A 20648-nucleotide genomic window follows, 5' to 3' on the forward strand; every position below is an offset into this window, starting at 1 on the left:
TATCGCCTTCAAAGTAGGCCCCTTTCGAAATTGTACACTTATACCAACGAATAACCCAATCATCAAAACATTTTTTAAACACATTTTTTGGAATCAACTTCAGTACTCCCCGCGAATTCTCTTTTATGTCATCTATCGACTGAAAACGGGTGCCTCGAAGTGGTAATTTGAGTTTTGGAAAAAGAAAAAAGTCGGCCGGAGCCATATCAGGGGAATACGGTGGCTGCTCGATAAGATTTGTTGAGTTTTTGACCAGAAATTCGTTCACAATGATAGCCTTGTGAGATGGTGCGTTATCGTGGTGCAAAATCCATGAGTTTTCTTTCCACAAATCTGGTCTTTTTCGACGAATTTACTCTCTCAAACGCCGCATAACGCTCAGATAATATTCTTTATTTACTGTCTCTCCTTATGGCAAGAATTCCGAGTGCACAACATCGCGGTAATCGAAAAAAACTGTCAACATCACCTTCACTTTTGATCGACTTTGACGTGCTTTTTTCGGTTTCGGCTCAATTGGAAAGCGCCATTCCGAAGCTTGTTGACTAGTGTGCATGTGAAACTCGTAAATCCATGTCTCATCACCAGTTACAATGCGTTTTATGAATGTGTTAACGCGATTGAGTTTTTGCAGAAAATTCGCAAAACACAATTGAGATGAACTGACAAAATGGCGCACTGTAAACAAACTAAATGACAAGTGACGCTCAAACTCCGCGTGAGTATAGAGGACAGTTGTGCCAACTTGGCTACAAAAAGAATTTCAACAATCCCTTTAAGCGGGCTTTTAAAATGATCGATTCCCGGTACTTTCTTGACAGAATGTATATTGCACGAAATTGTAAAAACTGCAGATGACTCCATTCTCCATATTACAAGTTAATTTCACGATTCAAACTAGTTTCCTAGCTACTGCGTACATCAGACTTGGGCATGTCTGGAATAACATTATTTAATACATGTTTGAAATTTATAGAAATAAAATAGAGTTGGTCACGAAAGTATTTAGGTAACGTTAGGTATTAAACGAATTTGACGAAGAATTGTAGATTCGCAAATAAAAAGAAACTCAACATCTATTATACTATTGATAAATTGTTACTAGTTTATTTCACTATAGTTATATGTTATAAAATTATTATTATTACACATTATATATTATACTATTACTACAATTACACAGGGTGCGCCACGTAACACTTTTCACGATTTTTCAATTAAGTGCTTGCTATAATCTGACAAAACAATATTTTAAACAAAAGTTGATGAGTTTTCGAATGGATATACATTGCAATAAAGAAAAGTTCGAAAATTTTCTTTTTAATTATTGCGAAGGTCACCTTCATTTTTTTAAATGGTACTTCATGGTCATCGGAAGGTCATGGTATACTAGGTCGTCGAATTCGTCTTGATACGGGCTATAATACTGTTAAGTCAGAAATACCAAGTGCCATTTAACCAAGTGACAATACTAAAACAAGCAAAAATTTCGAACTTTTTTTTATTGCATGTTCAGTTAACCTAGTTTCAGTTTTTCCAATATATAGAATAAATTAACTGCTATTCCGCGACTCACATGTCTTATTAATAATTAATGTTGATACAAACTTTAGTAAATTATACTAATGATAATGAAATATAATTATTAAATATGCTTAAAAATCACTTAACTGGGAAGTACATCTGGAAGGTCATTAGCTTAATGTTTTGGAATGTAACGTTGCATGGATATTAGTTTATCTGAATTTGGACTCGCGCTTGTTCCTTCACACGGAGGGTTTTACGACCGAACGTATTTATACATATTGTGTATACTTAACTAATTTAGGTGACTGTGCTTCTCTTGACAGTTCTGGGGTAAGGAGGCCTACTCAAGATCAAGCATTTTGAGCAACAATGCCTATTGCGCAACATGATAGATCGTGAATGATAGTAATTGACTAATTGCGCAAACTGTTGTGTAAAATCAGAATTTCCTGATATTTTGTGCACAACAAACGGGTTGCGTTTATACAGGGTGTAACAAAATTTAGTGTTATGGTTTTGGCAGATGGTTGTACACCTTCGGATCGGTAGAGATTTGTTAAAAGAAATAGCCGCAAAATTGACTGTGACCTTGAAATTCAAGGTCAAATTTTTTTATGCTTGTATTACATTCTACTCACCATGGGGACCAAACTTGTCAAAGGAACCATAGATCGTAACTCAACCGTTCTCTTATAAAAAAATGTTAATTGTTTTAACGTCGTCTTCCGTTCCTTGAGTTGAGAACCATAGTGGTCTATGGCTGTTAACAATCGTCCTTGAACAGCGGCTTCGATATGGCCACCATTATTTTGTAAACGGAACGGACGTAAACAAATAGAGGACAGTAAACATCATAACTTTCAGATGACCACTGCCAATAATCACAGTCTTTTCTGATCTTTCGTGTAGTGAGTGCTAGACGTCAGTTATGCAAAGTAGAAGAAGAAGTTATAACGTGCGTCAGATGCTTCATGTTATTGATGAAGCATTTGAAAATTACACACCTTAGCTCCACAATATATATCGTGAATATTTAATTAATACCGGAAAAGGAAATCCTAGGAATGTGCCAGACAGAAGGGATTTTCAAAGATTGGACCAACGTTTTCAAGATTTTGAATTTGTTATTACTCCTGGACATCGGAGGGCAGGCCGACCTCGTATTCATTGGAGGAAAGAGGAGTACATAATTGCACTTGCTCGTGCTCATACTCTTTTGGATTTACGCGGCTTTACTGTGCTCTATTTGTTTACATCCGTTCCGTTTACAAAATAATGCTGGCCAAATCGAAGCCACTGTTCAAGGACGATTGTTAACAGTCATAAATCATGATGGTTCTCAACTCAAGGAACGGAAGACGATGTTAAAACATTTAACGTTCTTTTATGAGAGAACGGTTGAGTTGCGACCTATGGTTCCTTTGACAAGTTTGGTCCCCATGGTGAGTAGAATGCGATACAAACATAAAAAAATTTGACGTTGAATTTCAAGGTCACAGTCAATTTTGCGGCAATTTCTTTTAACAAATCTCCACTGATCCGAAGGTGTACAACCATCTGCCAAAACCATGACACTAAATTTTGTTACACCCTGTACTGTGTTGTACTGTGAATGGCAGTATTGCACAAATATTGTCAGACAAGTCTCATCACTATAATCTTTAGTGGCGCCTCAGAGTCACAGTCACCATTCGAGTGCTAAAGTGGCTCCTAGACGATCAATAATATAGTCAATATCCGCTTAAATATTGACGGAGAATCATATTAACGGAAATATTGATCGTCTAGGAGCGTATTGAAGCGTCCTATCAATATTGACGGATATTGATAGAAGATTATATTTTCTATCTATATTGAAAAACCGTTTGAACGTCTAGGAGGTTTACTGTCAATATTTCCTTCAATATCAGTTGCTTGTGAGACCGCGAAGTGAGAACATGGCTGACCCACCGAGCTCCCCTTCTAGTGATCAGGGTTCCGTTCGGGATCGGGATTTCACAACCCTTCTTAGAGCTGCATATCGTGATTCATCGTGATTATCCGGAATTGTGGCGTATGAAATCAAAAAATTATTTTAATAAAAACAAAAAGGCAATTGCAATGCAAAAAATTGTTGATGCATTGAAACAATGTAAACCAGACTTTACGGTTGAACAATTAAGAAAGAGAATGAAACAGCCCCGACCATGCAGCACGAATATTTTTGCCAGAATGAGTATTGGTGAGAGTATTGATGTGTTTATACTGAAGCATATTGATGCGTGCTTCAATATAGAGCGTTAATATTGAAGCGAATATTAACAATATTATCGATCGTCTAGGGGCGATAATATAAGTATTAAAATATATTATATTTATATAATATTTTCATATTTATTTTAAAAAATCGTAAATAAGACGCTCATACGTCATTCATGCTATCATTTCTGTTCGCATTTGTTAGTCCAACCAATGAATGCTCATAAGGAGGGTGTAGAGGGAAATGCAAGGAACACAATTTTTAACTTTGAGTCTTTGGACTAGTTAGGAGGTAAACATACTAAAAGTCCCTATTCCTAGGAGATGAGCGGGGTGCAGGGGGGCACGTAGAAGGTCCCCTTTTTCGGTTTTCCACTTATATTTCGGAAACTATGCGTCCTAGAAATAAGACCATTCCATACAAAATTAAAGCTGACAATATGTGCCATAAGATTGACTCTATTCAGTTTTTCGCTATCTCGCACAGTGAAAAAGAAATTTTTGCCTCACGTGTTTTGCCTTACTTGACTAGCTAACTTTTCAGCACAATTAGTGAACTTTGAGCACGGATATCTCGGTAACTATGCGAGATAGCGAAAAACTGAATTAAATCTATCTTGTGGCACATTTTGTCAGCTTTAATTTTATATAGAATGGTCTTATCGCTAGGATGCATAGTTTTCGAGATATACGCGAAAACCGAAAAAGGGGACCTTCTACGTGCCCCCCTGCACCCCGCTCACCTTCTAGAAGTGGGGACTTTTAGTATGTTTACCTCCTCACTAGTCCAAACAAAGACTCAAAGTTAAAAATTGTGTTCCTTCCATTTCCCTCTACAACTTTTCGTTGACTGGACTATGTATAAATACTAGTAAGATTATAGAATACAAACATTTTATACTAAACTAAACAGTTCAAGTTTACCCGAAAGTAGGTGCTCATAAATGTTCCGGTATAAACTTTGTTAAGTTAGAAGTTATTCTGATTTCTCTAACGGTGCAAAACAAATACTGTTCACGATTACGAAAGTTCCAGGTGCACTGTTCATACAACTCTACTGTTATCATGCTCGCCTACATGAATCATTCTCTATCAGTATCGATGTCGATCAATGCAAGATATCTTAACCTTTCCGGCTAATTCGAGATAGTATTCTACTGAAAATATACAGTGAACCACGAAGGTATTTGAACGCACTTTAAAACGGTATAACTTTTTTTATGAAAGGACCAAACGACCTGACTTTTTTTGAGCAATTAGAAGAATTGATTTATCAAATGACATGCAAAAAAGATTTTGAAAAATCTGCAATTGTTAAGAACTACATGAGAAAGCAAAAAAGGCACCATTTATAACTTTTTTATTAGAGCCGGTGATGAAAATCTAAAATATGCGTTTTGTAGATGTATGTTAGTTATACGCATGCTGAAAATTTCGTCGAAATCGGTTGAAGCAGAAAAAAATGACACGCATCGAATGATGTAAGAATCTGTAGATTTTGAGCAGAAACTGACCAAAAGTAGCGAAAAACTATAATTTTCACCACATTTAACCTCTCGTGGATATGTTAATCGATTTTTATGAAATTTTCAATATGTATATAACTAATATAGATCTACAAAACATATACTTTAAATTTTCATCAAGATCAGTAAAAGATTTTAAAAATCCAAGAATGTTGTAATGTTGCTCTTAATGTAACGAAGTCGTTAAGGGATGAAATCAATTTTTATGTTATTCCTGCTTCCTATAATCGATGGCAAACATTTTTATTTTGCATAAAGATCCGCACTCTAGTTATGAGATTTGTCCAGCTGCTTGTAAACTTTAGCTATTAGGGAATAACAGTGTGAACGATTGGAGAACAGATATGAAATAAGACAAAATCTATTCAAAAGAAACAAAATGTACTAAATTGAAGTGAACAAAATGATTGAACAAATGGACGGTGTGATTATACGAGGTTGGTGGTTGATCACTGCCAGTACAAGCAATGTACATGTATTGCCGGATTGTTGACTGGGAGCAGAGTTGGGCATTAATCGATTAACATTTTAATTATGATTGATTGATTAATGTGTACGATTAAAAAAAGAAATCGTCGAAAAATCGACGATTGATTCAATCGATTGATTTAATCGTCAATCGTTGATTAAAAATAGGAATCATCGAAAAATTGGATGATTTAATCAATTGTTGAAGTTAATCGCCTCACGGTCTATCCATAAATTGTAATAAGGAGGGAGAGGGAGCAGAGAGCGGATGGAGAATCAACAGAAAAAATAATATATTTCAACAAAAACATGGTCGTGGCTTTCCAGGAATAATAACTTCAAACATAAAAGCACGTAAACGGAGTTTGTATTATAGACCAAATGACAATACACCTAAACTCAGTTTACATTTTTTTCAGTATTCATACAGTTCTGATTACGTATTTCATTTCGAAATTTCGTTAACCGCAGTTAACGATTAGTAAGTATTTAATCGTTAACCACAATTAACGACTAAACGAGGAGATTAATTGTTAATTGCGATTAAATTTAGTCGTCAATCGTTGATTAAATTTTTGCCCAACTCTAACTGGGAGTGATAATCAAGATCGAAGAGAGTATTTAAAGAGTATTTAGAGAGTATTTAAATTCGTCGGATTATCGAAATAAAGTAGAAAGGTTTTTAAACACAGCTAATTAGCATTGATCGCAGCACTGTGCGCTGCTGCTCGAATAACGGATCGCTCGAATATTAGAGTATTTGGATAAGGAAGGCAGTGCTGTATGTACTTGAAACCTAAATAACTAATGGACCGGTGGCGGAGAGCACGAGCCGGGATCTCCCGTTGGACAAATCGTGAAATATTTGCGAGTGACCCGAGCCCTCGGCCCATCCCATCGCATCGCATCGACGCGCCGCGCGCCGCGAAACCGGGCGAAAGTGTGTTCACGGAATGCAAGAAAATTTACACGCTCGGGTTGCGCAAGCTCGCTCTTCCATGTGCAACAATGGGCCTTTAATTATCCGCGATTCATCTCCGCCTCTATTACCATGCAAATTAAGGAAGTCGAGCAACGCGATCCGACAGCCGACAGTACTAGCACTCGGTACGCGGAAAGGGGATATGGGGAGGTATAAAATTATAAGCCCGCGGGCTTTTTTCGGTTTTTTTATTGTTTCAATTAGATCTATTGTTATTCTCTTCTATAGAATTACGTAGGAGAGCTTAACGTTTCTCTTAACCCCTTGCCGTATGTTCTAGCTTTTGCACTCCAAATTCTCCCTTTTGCAAATCAATTTCATCCTTTTGCAAATCAATTTCATCCTTCTGCAAATCAAATTCACCCTTTTACAAATAAAGTATTGTAAGAAAGTTTTTGTAAAAGAAATCAAATCAAATGTAAATTAATTGTTAAGAAATTCCTCCAAACTAGGATCGAGAGAAACGTTGTCAGTTTATACCAAAAATATTTTTTCAATACATTAATATCGAAAAATTGAATTTTAACCACGAAAAGTGGGTTCCTGGACCACTGTGCACTGTGCAGCGTTGGTGAAACTTCCCTTATAACTCGGACGATGGAACGAAAAATGGAGGAGTATGATGTGGCAGGCAGAAAGTCAGTGAAGAAGAAAGGGAAACGAGGTGGAATAATGAGGAAGATCAGGAAGTCGAGGCAGAAAACGGAGCAGCGAATCAGAGGAGAAATGATTAGATTCGCAGTGAAATGGAAGGAGAGATAGTGAAAGCGCGGGAGAATGGGAAGAACCAACAAGTTGAAGCGAACATATTGAAAGTATAATGTGTTGCGATGTAACACGCGAGATCGGGATACATAAGGTGAAATGCCCTAAGTGTAGACAAGCCAAAAGTGATGCCTAAATCTGAACAATTGAATTTTTATAGTAAAACCAATAATTAAGAGATTAAATGATTATTTTATACATTCTGAGACCTTAGTTACAAGCATGTGTAAATATTATTTGATTAAGACATCAATTGAATTTGAAAATAAATTCAAAGTTTATCTGAAAACAGTATACAAAATGGTCTATTTTCATGCGAATCGTGTGCATTTATAGTTTGAACTTTTATTAGAAAAAAATATATAATTTAAGCCCTTAGGCAAAAAAATAATTATCACGCATTATTATGCGTATATTAGTGCAATATTATTATATTGCTATTTTAAAATAAATTGACAATCAGACGTAACGTAAATAATAATTATTAATCCAAATATTAGATGTCCAAGTTTAGAACTGTTTTGAAATATAAGTACTTTACACTGGGACGCGATGGCAGTAGCTGTCTAACTATAAGCTTATACTCAATTTGCATACACGCCTTAAGCCGGACACGTGTTTGCGACTAAAATCAACTCGTTGTTTTTAAACTTAAATGGCGAATTATTTAACAAAATGTCCGCATAATTGGTCTCCTACTTATTCTACTAGCTTGTAAAAAGAGAGAAGCAAAATTAAAAACGAAAAAGAACAAGAAATCAATGAAAATTTACACGAAAAAAAAAGATATAACTATACAACAAATTAAAGATATTAAGTTAAAAATCAATTATATAAATCTAAAAAAATAAGGTCCAAAGTAACTAATGAAATTAAAGATGAAATTAAAGAAAATAAAGCGAAATTATATGCACTCAATTAGAAAAGATGGAGAAAGAAGTATTGTCTCTTGAAATGCTTGCTTTACAACAAAAAATGAAAATTAAACAGGATAGAATTTAGTTTAATAATATTTTGATATGTAAATCGTTAAAGATTTAATAATGTTTGATGTTATAGATATCAGAGATGGGCAAAAATGTATCTAAAATTTTCAAATAAAAGATAAATGAAAGTTATCTTTTATCTGTAGTTATTTTCCTGAAATACATATTCGACACAGTGTATCTGTAAGATACTCTCCAAAAAATTTCATTTGACATCTGTAGGTTATCTGAGCTCGAAGTAACTGCGTATGCGTATTCAACGCCTCTAGCGGCGAGAAGTTATTCAAGAGGCACTATCCGTAAGATACAGCGTGAGAATTTTCAGTGTATCTTTCACAGTTATTTGAGAGTCGAAGCAGCGCCACCGTGTATCTTGCGGTTGTATCCGTCAGATTTTGGCTATTGGAAATGTATCTGTGAGATTTCAATGGGACGATTTCATCTTAACCTTCAGATGTATTTGAAGCTCGACGTAGCAAGATACTTTATTCAATTTTTTTATTCGTGACGAGTATTTCTCAGAGATGAAATCACATGTATCTTTAATCGTAATTTGTATTTGATTTCAAATACATCTTGATGCGACGTTGCCAAATCGTAACACTAAATGTACAAATGATCGGTTTAAAAACTGTGGAGCTCATAGAACAAGGGGAGCTTGTAGGCTCCTAAAATTTCTTATTTTTGAAGGTTAAACGTTACCACGGTTATGTACGAAATATTGTAAAAGTTGTGAAGTATTGTCAATATTTAATTTTGTACCTCACACCATATAGATGCATTTAACTAAATACATACAAGTCATAAGTAAGGGAAGGAATTGGTAAAAGAAAGAAATAATATGTTATTAATAAAGTAATTCAGTTTATATTTGTCAGTAATTTTTAAAACAATTTTTGCTCGTTAAATAACACGATAATTGTAGATTCTATTATAATTTTTGCAGGGTGTATAAATTATCTCTATTTATTTTTATTAATAATTTTTATTCGTTTGAATACATAAATTTTACATTTGTGCATAAATTTATACAATTTATACTAAATTATTAATAATTTAATAAATAACGCAAGGAGTTGTTAAAAGAAAGGAATAATATGTTATTAATGATATGTTTTTATTATAATTTGTGCAGGGTGTATAAATCATTTCTACTTATTTGTGTTAATAATTTGAAACTGTTTTGTTTTTTCCATGGTCCTCCGCTAATGTAAGTCACATCTGTATGGAAATACTATTTTCTTTCTGATGAACTGATGTTTTGGATATCTTCGCTGCATCTAAAAATTAGAATTTCTTGGTGAAAAGCATTGTCCAATAAACGGGAAGATTTTTAGCATGAATATATTAGGTTGGAGGGAAAGCTATGTCGTATTTTAAATAAACAGGTAATTTTGCTTGTAAATCAAAACACATGTTAACTAGCGAGTCATGGGAAAACAGGAATTGACAGGTTATCTGAGAAATGACAACATATTGTAACAAATAATGAAAATTATATAATTGAATAATATTAAACATGTATTTTTATAAATTGAATCAAATGTTTTCTTTAACGCTAAACCTACCGAGCCTCAAAAGTAACTGGTACACACATGTTCCCTTATAAAAATGATAAGATTGATTTTATTTAGACTTTGTATGGCTCCTATTGTAAAATGTGCACTACTACAGATATCTATACAATTGTTTCTTATGAAATCAGTATTATTAACTTTCTAATTGTAAAATAAAAAATCTGGAACTGGTCATCTTGACCGCTGTTGGTAGGATTAGTGTTAAAGTTAAAATACGCTAGAATTTTCTCTCCAACCTAATAATATTTTTTAATTTTCCTTTTGTCAGTAATGTTTCAATGTCTGAGAAAATAAATATAAAATAAAAACTTACCTGAAATGACAGTGACAAGTTTCACCAACACAATACCAAGTCATCGGAAATCAGGAATTGACAGGTTACCTGAAAATGTCAACATATTGTTACAAATAATGGAAATTATATATCATATCAATAAAATAAAAACTTACCTGTGACAGTGACAAATTTCACCAACACAATCGCGTGACAGGTGGCTAAAGTTACTGAATCACTTACACACGCTTTTTATTAATTGGAATACTCTATTACAAACACGTGCACAAGCATGTGCTAAACTAACTTCACTACACGTAAACTGACGTAAACCCACGGCGATGCAACGCGACGGTCGCTCACCTGTCGCGTAAGCTTATTTGTACGGTCCCCGATATATACATAAATTAATATATTGTTATAAATATATATATATATATATATCTACATATATATATATATATATATATATATATATATATAAGTATGTACAAAATAAAAAAATATAAATATTTATATATATTTTTTTAATAAAAATTTATTTGTTTAAACAATTGCTTAAATAATAAACAGTTATTTGTTTAAACATCTGTTTAAATAATAAAATGTATTTGTTTAAACAATCGTCCAAATAATGAAAATCTATTTGTTTAAACATGTGTTTAAATAATAAAAATTTGTTTGATCAAACAATCGTTTAAATAATACAAATGTACTTGTTTAAACAATCGTCCAAATAATGAAACTCTATTTGTTTAAACATGTGTTTAAATAATAAAAATTTGTTTGATTAAACAATCGTTTAAATAATACAAATGTACTTGTTTAAACAATCGTCCAAATAATGAAACTCTATTTGTTTAAACATGTGTTTAAATAATAAAAATTGTTTGTTTAACCAATCGTTTAAATAATACAAATGTATTTGTTTAAACAATTGTTATAGTCCTTATTAGAGTATCCGAATATGGAATAATAATGAAAGTCACTGTAAATGTAAATACGTTCCTCGTATTACATTACATATGTATTACGACGTGACAATGTCGCATCAAGATCTCAGTGTATTTGAAATCAAATAAAGATATCAAATAAAGATACATGTGATTTTCATCTCTTCCAGTTACTCGTCACAAATACAAGCGTCAAATAAATCGTCTGGCTAAATCCAGCTTCAAATAACGAATACAAGATGACGGATAAATCTCGCGCGACATCTGGGGATTCAAATAATCCATATGATTACGAGTCTATTTCTTCAAATAAAATCTGACGGATAACTCTGCAAGCAAGTTAACGACAGATACAACCGTAAGATACATCGTGGCGCTGTATTCGACTCTCAAATACAAGTCGAAGATAACCAGAAAATCGTCGGAGAGACAGATGAATAAACTCTCCAAACCGCAGCGCTCGACAGATGAAGTTACAGATACATTGTGGCGCTGCAATCGACTTCGAATACAAGGCGAAAGATACAGGTTATTTGTATCTAGAACGTATTTGAATAATTTTGTATTTAGATACTGCCCATCTCTGATAGATATACATATTTATATTGTCCTGATATAGGCTTTACTTCTGACCAGGTACTAGCTTAGATTGGATTTAATACACGTCCAACTATATAGGTTAGAATTATCCTTGTTAATATAATTAAAATATTAATCTAAACAATGATTTCGGGATTTTGAATTACTTTACAAAATCTGAATATTATGTTAAAACTCTTAAAAATTATTTTTCTTTATCTAAACTGATAAAATTAAAGGTAACAAAAATGCTGTCCAGGCTTAGGGCATTTCACCTTACATACTTGAATAATTCTTTCCTCGTAACTCGCCGGTGCTCGTTGGCGAATTAATACCGCAACGGTTGTTCAAACGGACACGATTTAACTGTGATTTAGATTGATGCGATGTATATACGTCTCTCTGTAACAATGCGTATAATTGAATAACAGCTATGTGTTTTAAAGTGATGTATGTCGGTGCGTATGAAATATTGGATTCGCTGATTGCAGCATTCGATTATATTTTTATGAACGAAAATTATTATCACCGATCACCGGCTGCCAGTTGAATTGGAGCTGTTCGTTTCGACAATGAAATTAAAGCAAGTGATAGATTGAGATGAAACTCATTTGAAATCGTTCCGTACAGTCGATCCAAAATGTGTTAAAACACTAAATTTCCGATACTCGAGAAATCGTTAATATAACATAGTATAATACTATGATCATTTTGTTCGAAAGAATAGTATAATAATAAATTTGAACCGATTTCAAAGCTTAAAGTCTCTTGTTTTGTATTCCATCATTTACATTATTGAAACTTCAAATGAAGTTCAAATAATTCTTCAAGTCATCTTTCATTTGATCCAATAATTCGTACTCTCCAAAATTTGATTAATTCAATATTTTCGTAAACAAAATTTTTTTCGTAACTTCAGTGCGTCACAAGATATTTCCGTTATCAGATAAACGAAACACCCTGTATACTGAACATTTCATCAAAATCTGTAGAAGCGGAGAAAAACTACAGGCATTGAAAAGTGCTAAAATCCGTAGATTTATTTCAGTTACAGGCTGAAAATCGTGAAAAACTGCAATTTTCACCATCTTTGAACGTTTGTAGATTATTGTTGACCGATTTTGATGACATTTATAGAATATGTATAATTGGCACAGATCTACAAAATGTATTTTTTAAATTTTCGATATAGGCCCCCATAAAAAGTTATAAACAACAACTTCTAGTGTTTTCTCAGTGATTCCGACAAATTACAAGTTTTCCAAAATTTCTTTTTCAAGTGATGTATTAGGTGTAAAAATTAATTCGGTGTACTGATATTAAATTATTTATAACTCTGCCACAGAAGAATATCGCTTATAAGAGACCGTATGTTTAAATTAAATAAATAATAAATAAAAATGTTTAAATTAAATATGCTAAGAAGAAATAAATATAAGAAAATAAAAAATAACAAACTATGTTGAATCAGCTGAACTGTAATAATTATCATCAGTTTCAATATCTCCGGTTTCTCGAGTGTTTCTCGGTAGAAAGACAAGTTTTAATACACACAAGGATAAGTATGCACATTTGATAGTATGAAACAGGGTCTTCACGATACTTTTGAATTCTCATTGTCCTTTCGTGAAAAATATGAAACAATAATTCAGTTGGAAGCTGCCATTTTTAAATTACTAAGTTTGTTGTATGAATAGTTCAATACCTTCTTAGAAAAAAATAATAGTAGTAAGATTAAATACTTCACTAAAAAGCAATGATTTGTAAAAATCAATCTGAATAATATTATTTATGTGCCTTAATAATACATTGAAGTTAATAATAAACTGATACAAAACTATACAATATTTGTTTGAAGAATTTTTAAATATCGTCCACACTCTTCCCGAGAAAGCACGCATGACGTTGTTTCATTCTGAATTTACAAAATGATCTTACAAAAACATGGCACTTTGAGGCAGTCAGTTTTTGCAAATACTGAAAGATAACTGCGTCAACTACAAGTTTCAACAAAAATTTTAGCGGAATATTGGGGAATGCATAACTTTTACTGTACATGTTTAAAATTTGTCCTTAAAACTTTTCTGTTCCTGCCCCTTCTAATAAGGTTTATAATTATACAACGTAACCATTAACTATTTCAGATATACTAGTAGTCAGAGACATTCTACTTACTTCCACGAACAGCATCCATTTTACAGAATTGAAATTAAATAAACCGTTTTCGAATTATGCAGTTTTCACTTTTCGCTTTTCGCTTTCAAACAGTTCCTCACAACATGATTACTGCACGACTAATGAACGAAAACTTCGAGCCCTCTCACCATTTTGCAGGTATAAGTAATAAAACCTTCGCATCTCGGTTTTTTTATAGGCACATTACTAAAGAATCTAAAGTAGTACTTACCGTATCCCCACCGAAAAGTTCATTTTCGTGGTTTTGGCCACGATTTCGCCGTTTGGACACACTGTGGCTCTGGTTTGAATGATAATAATTGCCCGCCAGTTTTTGTAACGTTTAAGTACCAACACTTACAGTTATGAAACATTTGAGATCTAGTCAAAACAAAAACTATTAGTAAGCAAGATGGCACTATATGTATACTGTTCGCCTTTCAATTAAAGAAAACTGCTTTCGAAGCCGCTGAGATGATTTGTTCTGCTTTCGGTGAAGGAGCAGCAACAGTTAAACCTGTAAAAAGTGGTGTCGAAGATTTCGAAGCGGCGACTTTGATTGAATTGATTAATTGAAGATTTGAAGACGAAGAACTTGAGCAGCTGCTCTCTGAAAATTCCGCACGAACACAACACGACCTAGCACTGCAACTTGGGGTGTCACAAAAAGTAATTTTCTATCGACTGAATAAATTAGGATTCATTCTAATCTATAGGATTGATAAATAAATACGTTTTAAAGAGGCACCGAATTTATTTCTACACCTAATATCAAACCAATTGTCTTAACTTCTCGAAAAAGTTTTCGGATTCACCTCGAAAACCTTGGTATTGGATGAAAGAGATTACTGGAAGATTACCGAATAAAAGAAACTAATATTACGAATGTGCAATAGTAAAAGTTTATTTAATATATAGAGTGGTCTAGTACATATGTATTAGCACATCATTAACATGTAATAACACTCGACGGCCGGAGCCCAGGACAGCAACTTAATACTACGATCTATTTTCTAATGCGGGTAAATACAAACGGTGTAACGCGAAAACGGTTACGGCGCAGGAACGATCGCGGTTAACGCGAACATAGACGGCGACAGAAGAACTACGACTTAAATACTAGCACTGGCGGACATTGACGGCGGAGAAACGGTTTCGGCTTAAACATTAACGCTAGTGGCGACTTAGGTCCTACGGCGGAGCATTTCCGATTCCACGGCTTATCGGCGCGGCGAACGCATTTACACAGTGGTTTGCGATTGACGATCGGGGCGCGAGACTTTTCCCTGCTGTATTGTCGGTTTATCAACTTAACCTAACTTAATCCTAACTGCACAAACGCTCTTAACTTACCTTACAACTAATTTTACAACTTAGCCTAACTTAATCTACTCGCTGGGGGCGTGTCGTTTGTACCGGATGTACAGTGCTCCTCCCCGGTTCATCCTTAGCATAATGTAGCCTCCGGTGACTGGGAGGCGATACGAGTGCCGGTGCTGCATCTGGTCGAGGCGGACCAGGTACGAATCCGGGGCGTCGCCCTGCATCATCGGTGCGGCTAGGGTCCTGTGGCGGGGTGGGGCTGGTGATAGCGGGGCAGGTGGCCTTGATCTTGGCCACGTCGGTGTTGGTGGCAGGTCCTCTTCCGGCGCTGGTTGTGTGGTCGCCGGTGTCGGCGAGGACAGCGTTGATGTGGCCCCTGGCCACGTCGGTATCGGTGGTGGTGGCGTTCGCTGGAGCGTGGCGAACTTTGGTATTTCGGTGGCCATCGGTTCCTGCAGTTGTTGTTCCTGCTGCTCTCTCGTGTCGGCTTCTTCTTTCAGAGTCCACGTTTCTGACTCGACGGTGACGGATGTTCCCAGGCCTCTCACTGCATCTGCTCCTATCAGCATGGCGCATGGCAGTTTGGGTAGCACTGCGCATGTGAGTGCTAGTGTGTCCCCGCAGAGGTCGGCAATGATCTCCACCTCGCTGTTAAGTTTGACCATGGAGCCGTCTTCGAGGCGAACGGTCGTCTCGGTCGGTATGGTCCTGGCTCCTTGCTGTTGGCACCACTCGGCGACATCCTGACGGAGATAGGAGCGTGTTACTCCTGTGTCGAGCAGAGCCTGGAAGCAGCGGTCGTAGGCCGTTACTGGCACGAAGATTCGTTTGTCCGGGCCTAATTCCGTTGGAGGACTTTCGTTGTTTAGTGGGACTGTGCATCGGTCCCCGACACTGCTTTCGTTTCCCGCCAGGGAGTTGCAGGTGCATCCGATCGTGGTTGTTCCGGCGGTGCCACAGTAGGAGCAAAAGAGCTTCAGTGCTCTGCGACATTCTTGCCGTTGGTGTCCTCGCTCGCCGCACCTCCAGCAGCACGTGGCCCGGTCATAGCGTTGCTCTTCCGCCATAATATCCTCGGTAAAGCCACTACGGCTTATGTCTGAAATACTAAACGCGAACAGCGACGACGAAGGCGGAACTACTACGGCTTAAATACCAGCGCTGGCGGACATGGACGGCGCGGAGAAACGATTTCGACTCAAATATTAACGCGAACGGCGACGGCGGCGCACGGCGGAACGTTTCCGGTTCCACGGTTTATCGTTTGCGATTACCGGCGACGTTGTGAAGTGGGTCCGGATAGAGGTTGCTCGCAGCTTGCGCGGCTTGAGCGTACTGGATTCCCGGTGTCGTGTGACACTTGGGCTGGTGGATTCCCGGATGCTTCCGCGTCTCGGGGAAGGATGCTCGGCGGCTTGCGCAGCTCGAGCGTGCGGAGACTTCCGTCTCTCGCAGGTTGGGTCTCCCGGTATCTTTCGACACTTGGGCCTTGGAAGGGTTTTGTGGACAGGTGTGGACAGTACGGAACTGTAGCGGCGACATTCGTGGATTACACCTCTAGTAGTCGTGCTCTCAGCCCGGACTACCTTTCTCGGCTTCCGCTGGCCGTATTTATGCACGCACTAGTCACACTTTACTTGCGAGTAGCCGCGCCGTCGCGATGGCCACCTAGCGGTCGCCGCCGGAGGTAGTGCTCTGCGGTCTCGCGCCACACAGTGGGCCAGATCGATGTGCCATTCACGCCTATTTCACCATTATTTCAAAACATAAAGACCACATTAAATAGGTCGTTGAGTTCGTTTTAGCGTCAGCTATAACATTATTGAATAAAAAATATATAGTTATGAATAAATAATCAAGGTGACTACCATTTTTTTATTAAAAAAAGAAATTCTTGGAATTTTTTGTATTGTAATTTATAGAAGACTGTGTACTGATTACTTTTTGTAGGAAACATTTTTTTATCACACCACCGGAAATGTCTGAAAAATCGTGTGAATAATGAATAATAATTGAAAATTGGCTATTCAGGCATTCAAACAAAAGTAATCCATAATTTTTGAATGAATGAAGTTTATTACATTTAATGAAATTACAAAAATGTGTTATTACTGTCTTATTTAAAGAATTACAAATATTCAAACAAGAATAAGTATTACCTATATTTTACAAAGTTACTGACTATAATCAGTTGATGGGTTTAACTGTAGAGTGAAAAAGTTAAAAAAAAACACATGTTAAGTTTTATACATTTATTAATTAAAATGACACAAAATGCAAATCTATTGTAGTAAAATTATAACATAAAATATATGCTTTTAATGGGAGGGATGAGCCTGATGCTTTAATAGAAAATTTTCAATATTTAGCTTTAACTTAGTTAGGTTTAACCTTAAATCTCCTCGATCGGTGATTTCTAATCTGTTTCTTTTTTTTGTAAGAAGATTGGTAACCGCGCTGAAACCCCTTTCCACGAGGTATGAAGATGGAAAACACTAGAAGTTGTTGTTTACAACTTTGTTATGACGGCCTATATCGAAAATTTAAAAAATACACTTTGTAGATCTGTGTGAATTATACATATTCTGAAAATTTCATCATAATCGGTCAACGTTGCAATAAGCCACGAACGTTTAAAGATAGTGAAAGTTGCAGTTTTACACGATTTTCAGCCTATTACCGAAATAAAAATAAAAATTTTTGCATCTTCCAATATCCGTAGCTCTTTTAGAAATTTTCAGAATATGTATAATTGACACAGATTCACAAAATGTATTTCTTAAATTTTCAATATTGGCTCACATAAAAAAGTTGTAAGTAACAACTTTTACTATTTTCCTTGTAATTCCAACCAATTGCAATTTTTTCAAAATTTCTTTTCACGTCATGTAGTAAATTAATTGTTCTAACTACTCAAAAACATCCGAGTTTTAGTGTGGATTTATAGTGGAGCTGCGAGCATCGATGATAGCGGCGCGGCGCGGTGAAAAGAACCCAACATTCGTGACAACATTTCGACAAATACTAATGAAAAAGTACATATGTATTTTCTTTGTTTTTCTTTTTTTCACCGCACAGCTCACCTCGACGCTCCACTATAAATCAACCCTTATGGTCCAATATTAAAAAAGTTATCGTCCGAATATTACTGTGGTTCACTGTATGTGCTCATTTGAAAGAAAATTCAAATACACCAACTATGTTCATATAGACAAAGCTCCCGTTCTGGCAATCAGAAATCGAATTTCACAGTTTACAATTGGTTTTTTGATTCGCTTATAAGAATCCGCGTAAAAGGATTGCGCGTAAGTCGAGGACTCACTGTAGCGTGGTAAACAATTAAATAAATTCTCGAAGATATGTAAGTTCAAGTCTGTGAGAAAGGCGATATTCTGTTTAACATTATAAGAGGAAAACAAGTTACACAATTTAAAATTCCCTATAAATTAATTAATTGCTTTACAATTAATTGAATCTAGTGCTCAGTTTCAAAAATGTTCTCTCAGAAATGCGATCTATTTAAGCACTGTTTTAAAAGCAGAAGTTTTAAAAAATGCCTTTTTTATTTTTGCATGTAACCTTGTAAATTATTATTATTTGGAAAATCTTTTTTGCATATCATTTCGTAAAACAATGCTTCTAATTGATTATAAAAAATCAGGTCGTTTCGTACAACTACAAAAAAGTTATTCTATTTTAAAGGGCGTACGAATATTTTTTACACTCACTGTATATGTATATCACAGAGATAGTTTGTTCTAATGCTGAAGGATTATTTTGGTTTTCCTTTTTTTTTGCGAATTTGATTATTTTTATACGTTTTTAAAAACTCTCGTCTGAATGAAGAAGTAATCCGAAATATTTTATTTGACCTCCTTCAAAACTTTAACAATGCAAATATTATGGATTCCCTGAATTCACTGAATATATAGACAATAATAACCATGAAATACTATCGGTTGGAGAGACTCGTAATTCTTGTAGCAATATTGACCTAGGATCACGAGATTTAGGAGAGATACATTCTGTACGTCCGAATATGGCAAGGAAAATACAAGAAATGGTAATAGAAATGAAAATCGATAGAGGAATATAAATATTCCAAATGCAGAAATTTTAACGTTGATTGCATTTAGTGTATCATATATTTACAGTAGTGTTCATTGTATTCGGAAGCCTCTTCTGAAAACCGTATGCTGTATAAAACACAAACGAGTTTAAATTACAAATGCAATTGTAAAATGTTGTAAAAGATTTATTCATTTTTAAAATGTAATATATAAAAAAATTATTTGTTACTGTACTCAGGATTTATTTAAATTAATGCCTAGATGTAGTTTGTTCCTGTACGCTCATATATTGTTGAATTCTAATCCGCTCTAATGGGTACGCAGTAATTGGTACACGGCTCTTTTTCGCCTGCAGTAATACCTACAAAATGTTCTCGATTTTATTTTTTAATATCTTCTTATGTTATGTTAGGTTTTGAGGGGCACTCAATACATCATTCTTTCATAAAATGCTCACACATATTATTTCATGATAAATTAGGAATAATATTGTATTAAAATGAAGTACGATCGAAACATGATACCGCAGTAATTGGTACAGTTACCCCATCTGTTTTATTTTGTTAACGTACACAAATAACTACTTTGTGAATCAATTAATCGGAACTACTTATTTTGCTATTATTTCTTGGACTTGTGTGTGTGTGTGTGTGTGTATAGCTTATATATTTTATAATTTATTAGGTTGGCAACTAAGTTCGCGACCTCCGCATTTTCTCAAACAAAGTCATTCATATATATTTTTTAAGCCCAAATATTTTATATCTAATTAATCGCAAAATTCAAAGCTTTCAACACAATGAAAGAATTACGAAACAAAAGGTCGCGAATTTAGCTGCCAACCTAATATATATAGCTAAAATTGGCCATTTATTTGTTTTTTATTTTTTTAAATTCGGTTTCGAAGCTAAAAATTCTGAAAAATCTGCATTCTAATAGCTGAATCTGATTTTTTCAGAATTTTAACATACGGAGATAAATACACTTGTGAATCAATTAATCTGAACTGCTTATTTTGCTATTATTTCTTGGACTTGTGTAGCTTATTTAATTTACAATTTATATACAGCTAAAATTGGCCATATCTAGACCGTGGATCTTTATGCAAAATAAAAGTTGACTGCATCAATTATAAGAGCCAAATAGGAATGTACATCTTACTGTAATAATTTTAAAAGCTTGAAAATAGTGTATTGGTATATTTA

General features: G+C 35.0%; 1 protein-coding gene and 1 long non-coding RNA gene across 6 annotated transcripts in view; one reads left to right on the forward strand and one right to left on the reverse strand.

The window, feature by feature from the left end:
• LOC143211668 (uncharacterized) overlaps window positions 1-20648 on the forward strand; it is a 267501-nt gene that overhangs the window by 129443 nt on the left and 117410 nt on the right. The gene's annotated exons all lie outside the window — the stretch shown is intronic.
• Window positions 9591-10764, reverse strand: LOC143211670 (uncharacterized). Its single transcript, XR_013009499.1, has 3 exons — window positions 10520-10764; window positions 10383-10451; window positions 9591-9772 (listed from the first exon to the last, which is right to left on the reverse strand). It is a non-coding gene; the product is annotated as an uncharacterized LOC143211670 (long non-coding RNA).

Source organism: Lasioglossum baleicum, chromosome 8 (assembly GCF_051020765.1).
Source record: "Lasioglossum baleicum chromosome 8, iyLasBale1, whole genome shotgun sequence".
NCBI lineage: Eukaryota > Metazoa > Arthropoda > Insecta > Hymenoptera > Halictidae > Lasioglossum > Lasioglossum baleicum.